Source organism: Haematobia irritans, chromosome 2 (assembly GCF_050003625.1).
Source record: "Haematobia irritans isolate KBUSLIRL chromosome 2, ASM5000362v1, whole genome shotgun sequence".
NCBI lineage: Eukaryota > Metazoa > Arthropoda > Insecta > Diptera > Muscidae > Haematobia > Haematobia irritans.
In genome coordinates this window covers 161,423,908-161,436,848 of record NC_134398.1, presented here as the reverse complement: position 1 = coordinate 161,436,848, position 12,941 = coordinate 161,423,908, and positions in this window count along the sequence as shown.

The window sequence follows — 12,941 nt, the reverse complement described above, 5'->3', positions numbered from 1 at the left end:
TCGCTCTAGGACGCTTAGTTTAGGAGATATGGCCAAAAGAAGTTTTTCATATAAAAATTTCAATTTTTTTAGGTTTTGGGTAGATTTTTCAATTTTTTGAGGGTGGTCACGAATTATCGTCCTTTTCGCTCTAAGACGCTTAGTTTAGGAGATATGGCCAAAAGAAGTTTTTCATATAAAATTTTCTATTTTTTTAGGTTTTGGGTGGATTTTTCAATTTTTTGAGGGTGGTCACGAATTATCGTCCTTTTCGCTCTAGGACGCTTAGTTTAGGAGATATGGCCAAAAGAAGTTTTTCATATAAAAATTTCAATTTTTTTAGGTTTTGGGTGGATTTTTCAATTTTTTGAGGGTGGTCACGAATTATCGTCCTTTTCGCTCTAGGACGCTTAGCTTAGGAGATATGGCCAAAAGAAGTTTTTCATATAAAAATTTCAATTTTTTTAGGTTTTGGCTGGATTTTTCAATTTTTTGAGGGTGGTCACGAATTATCGTCCTTTTCGCTCTAGGACGCTTAGTTTAGGAGATATGGCCAAAAGAAGTTTTTCATATAAAAATTTCAATTTTTTTAGGTTTTGGGTGGATTTTTCAATTTTTTGAGGGTGGTCACGAATTATCGTCCTTTTCGCTCTAGGACGCTTAGTTTAGGAGATATGGCCAAAAGAAGTTTTTCATATAAAAATTTCAATTTTTTTAGGTTTTGGGTAGATTTTTCAATTTTTTGAGGGTGGTCACGAATTATCGTCCTTTTCGCTCTAAGACGCTTAGTTTAGGAGATATGGCCAAAAGAAGTTTTTCATATAAAATTTTCAATTTTTTTAGGTTTTGGGTGGATTTTTCAATTTTTTGAGGGTGGTCACGAATTATCGTCCTTTTCGCTCTAGGACGCTTAGTTTAGGAGATATGGCCAAAAGAAGTTTTTCATATAAAAATTTCAATTTTTTTAGGTTTTGGGTAGATTTTTCAATTTTTTGAGGGTGGTCACGAATTATCGTCCTTTTCGCTCTAAGACGCTTAGTTTAGGAGATATGGCCAAAAGAAGTTTTTCATATAAAATTTTCAATTTTTTTAGGTTTTGGGTGGATTTTTTAATTTTTTGAGGGTGGTCACGAATTATCGTCCTTTTCGCTCTAGGACGCTTAGTTTAGGAGATATGGCCAAAAGAAGTTTTTCATATAAAAATTTCAATTTTTTTAGGTTTTGGGTGGATTTTTCAATTTTTTGAGGGTGGTCACGAATTATCGTCCTTTTCGCTCTAGGACGCTTAGTTTAGGAGATATGGCCAAAAGAAGTTTTTCATATAAAAATTTCAATTTTTTTAGGTTTTGGGTAGATTTTTCAATTTTTTGAGGGTGGTCACGAATTATCGTCCTTTTCGCTCTAAGACGCTTAGTTTAGGAGATATGGCCAAAAGAAGTTTTTCATATAAAATTTTCTATTTTTTTAGGTTTTGGGTGGATTTTTCAATTTTTTGAGGGTGGTCACGAATTATCGTCCTTTTCGCTCTAGGACGCTTAGTTTAGGAGATATGGCCAAAAGAAGTTTTTCATATAAAAATTTCAATTTTTTTAGGTTTTGGGTGGATTTTTCAATTTTTTGAGGGTGGTCACGAATTATCGTCCTTTTCGCTCTAGGACGCTTAGCTTAGGAGATATGGCCAAAAGAAGTTTTTCATATAAAAATTTCAATTTTTTTAGGTTTTGGCTGGATTTTTCAATTTTTTGAGGGTGGTCACGAATTATCGTCCTTTTCGCTCTAGGACGCTTAGTTTAGGAGATATGGCCAAAAGAAGTTTTTCATATAAAAATTTCAATTTTTTTAGGTTTTGGGTGGATTTTTCAATTTTTTGAGGGTGGTCACGAATTATCGTCCTTTTCGCTCTAGGACGCTTAGTTTAGGAGATATGGCCAAAAGAAGTTTTTCATATAAAAATTTCAATTTTTTTTAGGTTTTGGGTGGATTTTTCAATTTTTTGAGGGTGGTCACGAATTATCGTCCTTTTCGCTCTAGGACGCTTAGTTTAGGAGATATGGCCAAAAGAAGTTTTTCATATAAAAATTTCAATTTTTTTAGGTTTTGGGTGGATTTTTCAATTTTTTGAGGGTGGTCACGAATTATCGTCCTTTTCGCTCTAGGACGCTTAGTTTAGGAGATATGGCCAAAAGAAGTTTTTCATATAAAAATTTCAATTTTTTTAGGTTTTGGGTGGATTTTTCAATTTTTTGAGGGTGGTCAAAAGAGGTTTTTCATATAAAAATTTCAATTTTTTAAGGTTTTGGGTGGATTTTTCAATTTTTTGAGGGTGGTCACGAATTATCGTCCTTTTCGCTCTAGGACGCTTAGTTTAGGAGATATGGCCAAAAGAAGTTTTTCATATAAAAATTTCAATTTTTTTAGGTTTTGGGTGGATTTTTCAATTTTTTGAGGGTGGTCACGAACTATCGTCCTTTTCGCTCTAGGACGCTTAGTTTAGGAGATATGGCCAAAAGAAGTTTTTCATATAAAAATTTCAATTTTTTTAGGTTTTGGGTGGATTTTTCAATTTTTTGAGGGTGGTCACGAATTATCGTCCTTTTCGCTCTAGGACGCATATTTAAGGAGATATGGCCAAAAGAAGTTTTTCATATAAAAATTTCAATTTTTTTAGGTTTTTGGTGGATTTTTCAATTTTTTGAGGGTGGTCAAAAGAGGTTTTTCATATAAAAATTTCAATTTTTTAAGGTTTTGGGTGGATTTTTCAATTTTTTGAGGGTGGTCACGAATTATCGTCCTTTTCGCTCTAGGACGCTTAGTTTAGGAGATATGGCCAAAAGAAGTTTTTCATATAAAAATTTCAATTTTTTTAGGTTTTGGGTGGATTTTTCAATTTTTTGAGGGTGGTCACGAACTATCGTCCTTTTCGCTCTAGGACGCTTAGTTTAGGAGATATGGCCAAAAGAAGTTTTTCATATAAAAATTTCAATTTTTTTAGGTTTTGGGTGGATTTTTCAATTTTTTGAGGGTGGTCACGAATTATCGTCCTTTTCGCTCTAGGACGCATATTTAAGGAGATATGGCCAAAAGAAGTGTTTCATATAAAAATTTCAATTTTTTTAGGTTTTGGGTGGATTTTTCAATTTTTTGAGGGTGGTCACGAATTATCGTCCTTTTCGCTCTAGGACGCTTAGTTTAGGAGATATGGCCAAAAGAAGTTTTTCATATAAAAATTTCAATTTTTTTAGGTTTTGGGTGGATTTTTCAATTTTTTGAGGGTGGTCACGAATTATCGTCCTTTTCGCTCTAGGACGCTTAGTTTAGGAGATATGGCCAAAAGAAGTTTTTCATATAAAAATTTCAATTTTTTTAGGTTTTGGGTAGATTTTTCAATTTTTTGAGGGTGGTCACGAATTATCGTCCTTTTCGCTCTAGGACGCTTAGTTTAGGAGATATGGCCAAAAGAAGTTTTTCATATAAAATTTTCAATTTTTTTAGGTTTTGGGTGGATTTTTCAATTTTTGAGGGTGGTCACGAATTATCGTCCTTTTCGCTCTAGGACGCTTAGTTTAGGAGATATGGCCAAAAGAAGTTTTTCATATAAAAATTTCAATTTTTTTAGGTTTTGGGTGGATTTTTCAATTTTTTGAGGGTGGTCACGAATTATCGTCCTTTTCGCTCTAGGACGCTTAGTTTAGGAGATATGGCCAAAAGAAGTTTTTCATATAAAAATTTCAATTTTTTTAGGTTTTGGGTGGATCTTTCAATTTTTTGAGGGTGGTCACGAATTATCGTCCTTTTCGCTCTAGGACGCATATTTAAGGAGATATGGCCAAAAGAAGTTTTTCATATAAAAATTTCAATTTTTTTAGGTTTTGGGTGGATTTTTCAATTTTTTGAGGGTGGTCACGAATTATCGTCCTTTTCGCTCTAGGACGCTTAGTTTAGGAGATATGGCCAAAAGAAGTTTTTCATATAAAAATTTCAATTTTTTTTTTGAGGGTGGTTTTTCAATTTTTTGAGGGTGGTCACGAATTATCGTCCTTTTCGCTCTAGGACGCTTAGTTTAGGAGATATGGCCAAAAGAAGTTTTTCATATAAAAATTTCAATTTTTTTAGGTTTTGGGTGGATTTTTCAATTTTTTGAGGGTGGTCACGAATTATCGTCCTTTTCGCTCTAGGACGCTTAGTTTAGGAGATATGGCCAAAAGAAGTTTTTCATATAAAAATTTAAATTTTTTTAGGTTTTGGGTGGGTTTTTCAATTTTTTGAGGGTGGTCACGAATTATCGTCCTTTTCGCTCTAGGACGCTTAGTTTAGGAGATATGGCCAAAAGAAGTTTTTCATATAAAAATTTCAATTTTTTTAGGTTTTGGGTAGATTTTTCAATTTTTTGAGGGTGGTCACGAATTATCGTCCTTTTCGCTCTAGGACGCTTAGTTTAGGAGATATGGCCAAAAGAAGTTTTTCATATAAAATTTTCAATTTTTTTAGGTTTTGGGTGGATTTTTCAATTTTTTGAGGGTGGTCACGAATTATCGTCCTTTTCGCTCTAGGACGCTTAGTTTAGGAGATATGGCCAAAAGAAGTTTTTCATATAAAAATTTCAATTTTTTTAGGTTTTGGGTGGATTTTTCAATTTTTTGAGGGTGGTCACGAATTATCGTCCTTTTCGCTCTAGGACGCTTAGTTTAGGAGATATGGCCAAAAGAAGTTTTTCATATAAAAATTTCAATTTTTTTAGGTTTTGGGTGGATTTTTCAATTTTTTGAGGGTGGTCACGAATTATCGTCCTTTTCGCTCTAGGACGCTTAGTTTAGGAGATATGGCCAAAAGAAGTTTTTCATATAAAAATTTCAATTTTTTTAGGTTTTGGGTGGATTTTTCAATTTTTTGAGGGTGGTCACGAATTATCGTCCTTTTCGCTCTAGGACGCTTAGTTTAGGAGATATGGCCAAAAGAAGTTTTTCATATAAAAATTTCAATTTTTTTAGGTTTTGGGTGGATTTTTCAATTTTTTGAGGGTGGTCACGAATTATCGTCCTTTTCGCTCTAGAACGCTTAGTTTAGGAGATATGGCCAAAAGAAATTTTTCATATAAAAATTTCAATTTTTTTAGGATTTGGGTGGATTTTTCAATTTTTTGCTGGTGGTCACGAATTATCGTCCTTTTCGCTCTAGGACGCTTAGTTTAGGAGATATGGCCAAAAGAAGTTTTTCATATAAAAATTTCAATTTTTTTAGGTTTGGGTGGATTTTTCAATTTTTTGAGGGTGGTCACGAATTATCGTCCTTTTCGCTCTAGGACGCTTAGTTTAGGAGATATGGCCAAAAGAAGTTTTTCATATAAAAATTTCAATTTTTTTAGGTTTTGGGTGGATTTTTTAATTTTTTGATGGTGGTCACGAATTATCGTCCTTTTCGCTCTAGGACGCTTAGTTTAGGAGATATGGCCAAAAGAAGTTTTTCATATAAAAATTTCAATTTTTTTAGGTTTTGGGTGGATTTTTCAATTTTTTGAGGGTGGTCACGAATTATCGTCCTTTTCGCTCTAGGACGCTTAGTTTAGGAGATATGGCCAAAAGAAGTTTTTCATATAAAAATTTCAATTTTTTTAGGTTTTGGCTGGATTTTTCAATTTTTTGAGGGTGGTCACGAATTATCGTCCTTTTCGCTCTAGGACGCTTAGTTTAGGAGATATGGCCAAAAGAAGTTTTTCATATAAAAATTTCAATTTTTTTAGGTTTTGGCTGGATTTTTCAATTTTTTGAGGGTGGTCACGAATTATCGTCCTTTTCGCTCTAGGACGCTTAGTTTAGGAGATATGGCCAAAAGAAGTTTTTCATATAAAAATTTCAATTTTTTTAGGTTTTGGGTGGATTTTTCAATTTTTTGAGGGTGGTCACGAATTATCGTCCTTTTCGCTCTAGGACGCTTAGTTTAGGAGATATGGCCAAAAGAAGTTTTTCATATAAAAATTTCAATTTTTTTAGGTTTTGGGTGGATTTTTCAATTTTTTGAGGGTGGTCAAAAGAGGTTTTTCATATAAAAATTTCAATTTTTTAAGGTTTTGGGTGGATTTTTCAATTTTTTGAGGGTGGTCACGAATTATCGTCCTTTTCGCTCTAGGACGCTTAGTTTAGGAGATATGGCCAAAAGAAGTTTTTCATATAAAAATTTCAATTTTTTTAGGTTTTGGGTGGATTTTTCAATTTTTTGAGGGTGGTCACGAATTATCGTCCTTTTCGCTCTAGGACGCATATTTAAGGAGATATGGCCAAAAGAAGTTTTTCATATAAAAATTTCAATTTTTTTAGGTTTTGGGTGGATTTTTCAATTTTTTGAGGGTGGTCACGAATTATCGTCCTTTTCGCTCTAGGACGCTTAGTTTAGGAGATATGGCCAAAAGAAGTTTTTCATATAAAAATTTCAATTTTTTTAGGTTTTGGGTGGATTTTTCAATTTTTTGCTGGTGGTCACGAATTATCGTCCTTTTCGCTCTAGGACGCTTAGTTTAGGAGATATGGCCAAAAGAAGTTTTTCATATAAAAATTTCAATTTTTTAAGGTTTTGGGTGGATTTTTCAATTTTTTGAGGGTGGTCACGAATTATCGTCCTTTTCGCTCTAGGACGCTTAGTTTAGGAGATATGGCCAAAAGAAGTTTTTCATATAAAAATTTCAATTTTTTTAGGTTTTGGGTGGATTTTTCAATTTTTTGAGGGTGGTCACGAATTATCGTCCTTTTCGCTCTAGGACGCTTAGTTTAGGAGATATGGCCAAAAGAAGTTTTTCATATAAAAATTTCAATTTTTTAGGTTTTGGGTGGATTTTTCAATTTTTTGAGGGTGGTCACGAATTATCGTCCTTTTCGCTCTAGGACGCTTAGTTTAGGAGATATGGCCAAAAGAAGTTTTTCATATAAAAATTTCAATTTTTTTAGGTTTTGGGTGGATTTTTCAATTTTTTGAGGGTGGTCACGAATTATCGTCCTTTTCGCTCTAGGACGCTTAGTTTAGGAGATATGGCCAAAAGAAGTTTTTCATATAAAAATTTCAATTTTTTTAGGTTTTGGGTGGATTTTTTAATTTTTTGATGGTGGTCACGAATTATCGTCCTTTTCGCTCTAGGACGCTTAGTTTAGGAGATATGGCCAAAAGAAGTTTTTCATATAAAAATTTCAATTTTTTTAGGTTTTGGGTGGATTTTTCAATTTTTTGAGGGTGGTCACGAATTATCGTCCTTTTCGCTCTAGGACGCTTAGTTTAGGAGATATGGCCAAAAGAAGTTTTTCATATTTAGGTTTTGGGTGGATTTTTCAATTTTTTGAGGGTGGTCACGAATTATCGTCCTTTTCGCTCTAGGACGCTTAGTTTAGGAGATATGGCCAAAAGAAGTTTTTCATATAAAAATTTCAATTTTTTTAGGTTTTGGGTGGATTTTTTAATTTTTTGATGGTGGTCACGAATTATCGTCCTTTTCGCTCTAGGACGCTTAGTTTAGGAGATATGGCCAAAAGAAGTTTTTCATATAAAAATTTCAATTTTTTTAGGTTTTGGGTGGATTTTTCAATTTTTTGAGGGTGGTCACGAATTATCGTCCTTTTCGCTCTAGGACGCTTAGTTTAGGAGATATGGCCAAAAGAAGTTTTTCATATAAAAATTTCAATTTTTTTAGGTTTTGGGTGGATTTTTCAATTTTTTGAGGGTGGTCACGAATTATCGTCCTTTTCGCTCTAGGACGCTTAGTTTAGGAGATATGGCCAAAAGAAGTTTTTCATATAAAAATTGCAATTTTTTTAGGTTTTGGCTGGATTTTTCAATTTTTTGAGGGTGGTCACGAATTATCGTCCTTTTCGCTCTAGGACGCTTAGTTTAGGAGATATGGCCAAAAGAAGTTTTTCATATAAAAATTTCAATTTTTTTAGGTTTTGGGTGGATTTTTCAATTTTTTGAGGGTGGTCACGAATTATCGTCCTTTTCGCTCTAGGACGCTTAGTTTAGGAGATATGGCCAAAAGAAGTTTTTCATATAAAAATTTCAATTTTTTTAGGTTTTGGGTGGATTTTTCAATTTTTGAGGGTGGTCACGAATTATCGTCCTTTTCGCTCTAGGACGCTTAGTTTAGGAGATATGGCCAAAAGAAGTTTTTCATATAAAATTTTCAATTTTTTTAGGTTTTGGGTGGATTTTTCAATTTTTTGAGGGTGGTCACGAATTATCGTCCTTTTCGCTCTAGGACGCTTAGTTTAGGAGATATGGCCAAAAGAAGTTTTTCATATAAAAATTTCAATTTTTTTAGGTTTTGGGTGGATTTTTCAATTTTTTGAGGGTGGTCACGAATTATCGTCCTTTTCGCTCTAGGACGCTTAGTTTAGGAGATATGGCCAAAAGAAGTTTTTCATATAAAAATTTCAATTTTTTTAGGTTTTGGGTGGATTTTTAAATTTTTTGAGGGTGGTCACGAATTATCGTCCTTTTCGCTCTAGGACGCTTAGTTTAGGAGATATGGCCAAAAGAAGTTTTTCATATAAAATTTCAATTTTTTTAGGTTTTGGGTGGATTTTTCAATTTTTTGAGGGTGGTCACGAATTATCGTCCTTTTCGCTCTAGGACGCTTAGTTTAGGAGATATGGCCAAAAGAAGTTTTTCATATAAAAATTTCAATTTTTTTAGGTTTTGGGTGGATTTTTCAATTTTTTGAGGGTGGTCACGAATTATCGTCCTTTTCGCTCTAGGACGCTTAGTTTAGGAGATATGGCCAAAAGAAGTTTTTCATATAAAAATTTCAATTTTTTTAGGTTTTGGGTGGATTTTTCAATTTTTTGAGGGTGGTCACGAATTATCGTCCTTTTCGCTCTAGGACGCTTAGTTTAGGAGATATGGCCAAAAGAAGTTTTTCATATTTAGGTTTTGGGTGGATTTTTCAATTTTTTGAGGGTGGTCACGAATTATCGTCCTTTTCGCTCTAGGACGCTTAGTTTAGGAGATATGGCCAAAAGAAGTTTTTCATATAAAAATTTCAATTTTTTTAGGTTTTGGGTGGATTTTTCAATTTTTTGAGGGTGGTCACGAATTATCGTCCTTTTCGCTCTAGGACGCTTAGTTTAGGAGATATGGCCAAAAGAAGTTTTTCATATAAAAATTTCAATTTTTTTAGGTTTTGGGTGGATTTTTTAATTTTTTGATGGTGGTCACGAATTATCGTCCTTTTCGCTCTAGGACGCTTAGTTTAGGAGATATGGCCAAAAGAAGTTTTTCATATAAAAATTTCAATTTTTTTAGGTTTTGGGTGGATTTTTCAATTTTTTGAGGGTGGTCACGAATTATCGTCCTTTTCGCTCTAGGACGCTTAGTTTAGGAGATATGGCCAAAAGAAGTTTTTCATATAAAAATTTCAATTTTTTTAGGTTTTGGGTGGATTTTTAAATTTTTTGAGGGTGGTCACGAATTATCGTCCTTTTCGCTCTAGGACGCTTAGTTTAGGAGATATGGCCAAAAGAAGTTTTTCATATAAAAATTTCAATTTTTTTAGGTTTTGGCTGGATTTTTCAATTTTTTGAGGGTGGTCACGAATTATCGTCCTTTTCGCTCTAGGACGCTTAGTTTAGGAGATATGGCCAAAAGAAGTTTTTCATATAAAAATTTCAATTTTTTTAGGTTTTGGGTGGATTTTTCAATTTTTGAGGGTGGTCACGAATTATCGTCCTTTTCGCTCTAGGACGCTTAGTTTAGGAGATATGGCCAAAAGAAGTTTTTCATATAAAATTTTCAATTTTTTTAGGTTTTGGGTGGATTTTTCAATTTTTTGAGGGTGGTCACGAATTATCGTCCTTTTCGCTCTAGGACGCTTAGTTTAGGAGATATGGCCAAAAGAAGTTTTTCATATAAAAATTTCAATTTTTTTAGGTTTTGGCTGGATTTTTCAATTTTTTGAGGGTGGTCACGAATTATCGTCCTTTTCGCTCTAGGACGCTTAGTTTAGGAGATATGGCCAAAAGAAGTTTTTCATATAAAAATTTCAATTTTTTTAGGTTTTGGGTGGATTTTTCAATTTTTTGAGGGTGGTCACGAATTATCGTCCTTTTCGCTCTAGGACGCTTAGTTTAGGAGATATGGCCAAAAGAAGTTTTTCATATAAAAATTTCAATTTTTTTAGGTTTTGGGTGGATTTTTCAATTTTTTGAGGGTGGTCACGAATTATCGTCCTTTTCGCTCTAGGACGCTTAGTTTAGGAGATATGGCCAAAAGAAGTTTTTCATATAAAAATTTCAATTTTTTTAGGTTTTGGGTGGATTTTTCAATTTTTTGAGGGTGGTCACGAATTATCGTCCTTTTCGCTCTAGGACGCTTAGTTTAGGAAATATGGCCAAAAGAAGTTTTTCATATAAAAATTTCAATTTTTTTAGGTTTTGGGTAGATTTTTCAATTTTTTGAGGGTGGTCACGAATTATCGTCCTTTTCGCTCTAGGACGCTTAGTTTAGGAGATATGGCCAAAAGAAGTTTTTCATATAAAAATTTCAATTTTTTTAGGTTTTGGGTGGATTTTTCAATTTTTTGAGGGTGGTCACGAATTATCGTCCTTTTCGCTCTAGGACGCTTAGTTTAGGAGATATGGCCAAAAGAAGTTTTTCATATAAAAATTTCAATTTTTTTAGGTTTTGGGTGGATTTTTCAATTTTTTGAGGGTGGTCACGAATTATCGTCCTTTTCGCTCTAGGACGCTTAGTTTAGGAGATATGGCCAAAAGAAGTTTTTCATATAAAAATTTCAATTTTTTTAAGTTTTGGGTAGATTTTTCAATTTTTTGAGGGTGGTCACGAATTATCGTCCTTTTCGCTCTAGGACGCTTAGTTTAGGAGATATGGCCAAAAGAAGTTTTTCATATTTAGGTTTTGGGTGGATTTTTCAATTTTTTGAGGGTGGTCACGAATTATCGTCCTTTTCGCTCTAGAACGCTTAGTTTAGGAGATATGGCCAAAAGAAGTTTTTCATATAAAAATTTCAATTTTTTTAGGATTTGGGTGGATTTTTCAATTTTTTGCTGGTGGTCACGAATTATCGTCCTTTTCGCTCTAGGACGCTTAGTTTAGGAGATATGGCCAAAACAAGTTTTTCATATAAAAATTTCAATTTTTTTAGGTTTTGGGTGGATTTTTCAATTTTTTGAGGGTGGTCACGAATTATCGTCCTTTTCGCTCTAGGACGCTTAGTTTAGGAAATATGGCCAAAAGAAGTTTTTCATATAAAAATTTCAATTTTTTTAGGTTTTGGGTAGATTTTTCAATTTTTTGAGGGTGGTCACGAATTATCGTCCTTTTCGCTCTAGGACGCTTAGTTTAGGAGATATGGCCAAAAGAAGTTTTTCATATAAAAATTTCAATTTTTTTAGGTTTTGGGTGGATTTTTTAATATTTTGATGGTGGTCACGAATTATCGTCCTTTTCGCTCTAGGACGCTTAGTTTAGGAGATATGGCCAAAAGAAGTTTTTCATATAAAAATTTCAATTTTTTTAGGTTTTGGGTGGATTTTTCAATTTTTTGAGGGTGGTCACGAATTATCGTCCTTTTCGCTCTAGGACGCTTAGTTTAGGAGATATGGCCAAAAGAAGTTTTTCATATAAAAATTTCAATTGTTTTAGGTTTTGGCTGGATTTTTCAATTTTTTGAGGGTGGTCACGAATTATCGTCCTTTTCGCTCTAGGACGCTTAGTTTAGGAGATATGGCCAAAAGAAGTTTTTCATATAAAAATTTCAATTTTTTAGGTTTTGTGTGGATTTTTCAATTTTTTGAGGGTGGTCACGAATTATCGTCCTTTTCGCTCTAGAACGCTTAGTTTAGGAGATATGGCTAAAAGAAGTTTTTCATATAAAAATTTCAATTTTTTTAGGTTTTGGGTGGATTTTTCAATTTTTTGAGGGTGGTCACGAATTATCGTCCTTTTCGCTCTAGGACGCTTAGTTTAGGAGATATGGCCAAAAGAAGTTTTTCATATAAAAATTTCAATTTTTTTAGGTTTTGGGTGGATTTTTCAATTTTTTGAGGGTGGTCACGAATTATCGTCCTTTTCGCTCTAGGACGCTTAGTTTAGGAGATATGGCCAAAAGAAGTTTTTCATATAAAAATTTCAATTTTTTTAGGTTTTGGGTGGATTTTTCAATTTTTTGAGGGCGGTCACGAATTATCGTCCTTTTCGCTCTAGGACGCTTAGTTTAGGAGATATGGCCAAAAGAATTTTTTCATATAAAAATTTCATTTTTTTAGGTTTTGGGTGGATTTTTCAATTTTTTGAGGGTGGTCACGAATTATCGTCCTTTTCGCTCTAGGACGCTTAGTTTAGGAGATATGGCCAAAAGAAGTTTTTCATATAAAAATTTCAATTTTTTTAGGTTTTGGGTGGATTTTTCAATTTTTTTAGGGTGGTCACGAATTATCGTCCTTTTCGCTCTAGGACGCTTAGTTTAGGAGATATGGCCAAAAGAAGTTTTTCATATAAAAATTTCAATTTTTTTAGGTTTTGGGTGGATTTTTCAATTTTTTGAGGGTGGTCACGAATTATCGTCCTTTTCGCTCTAGGACGCTTAGTTTAGGAGATATGGCCAAAAGAAGTTTTTCATATAAAAATTTCAATTTTTTTAGGTTTTGGGTGGATTTTTTAATTTTTTGATGGTGGTCACGAATTATCGTCCTTTTCGCTCTAGGACGCTTAGTTTAGGAGATATGGCCAAAAGAAGTTTTTCATATAAAAATTTCAATTTTTTTAGGTTTTGGGTGGATTTTTCAATTTTTTGAGGGTGGTCACGAATTATCGTCCTTTTCGCTCTAGGACGCTTAGTTTAGGAGATATGGCCAAAAGAAGTTTTTCATATAAAAATTTCAATTTTTTTAGGTTTTGGCTGGATTTTTCAATTTTTTGAGGGTGGTCACGAATTATCGTCCTTTTCGCTCTAGGACGCTTAGTTTAGGAGA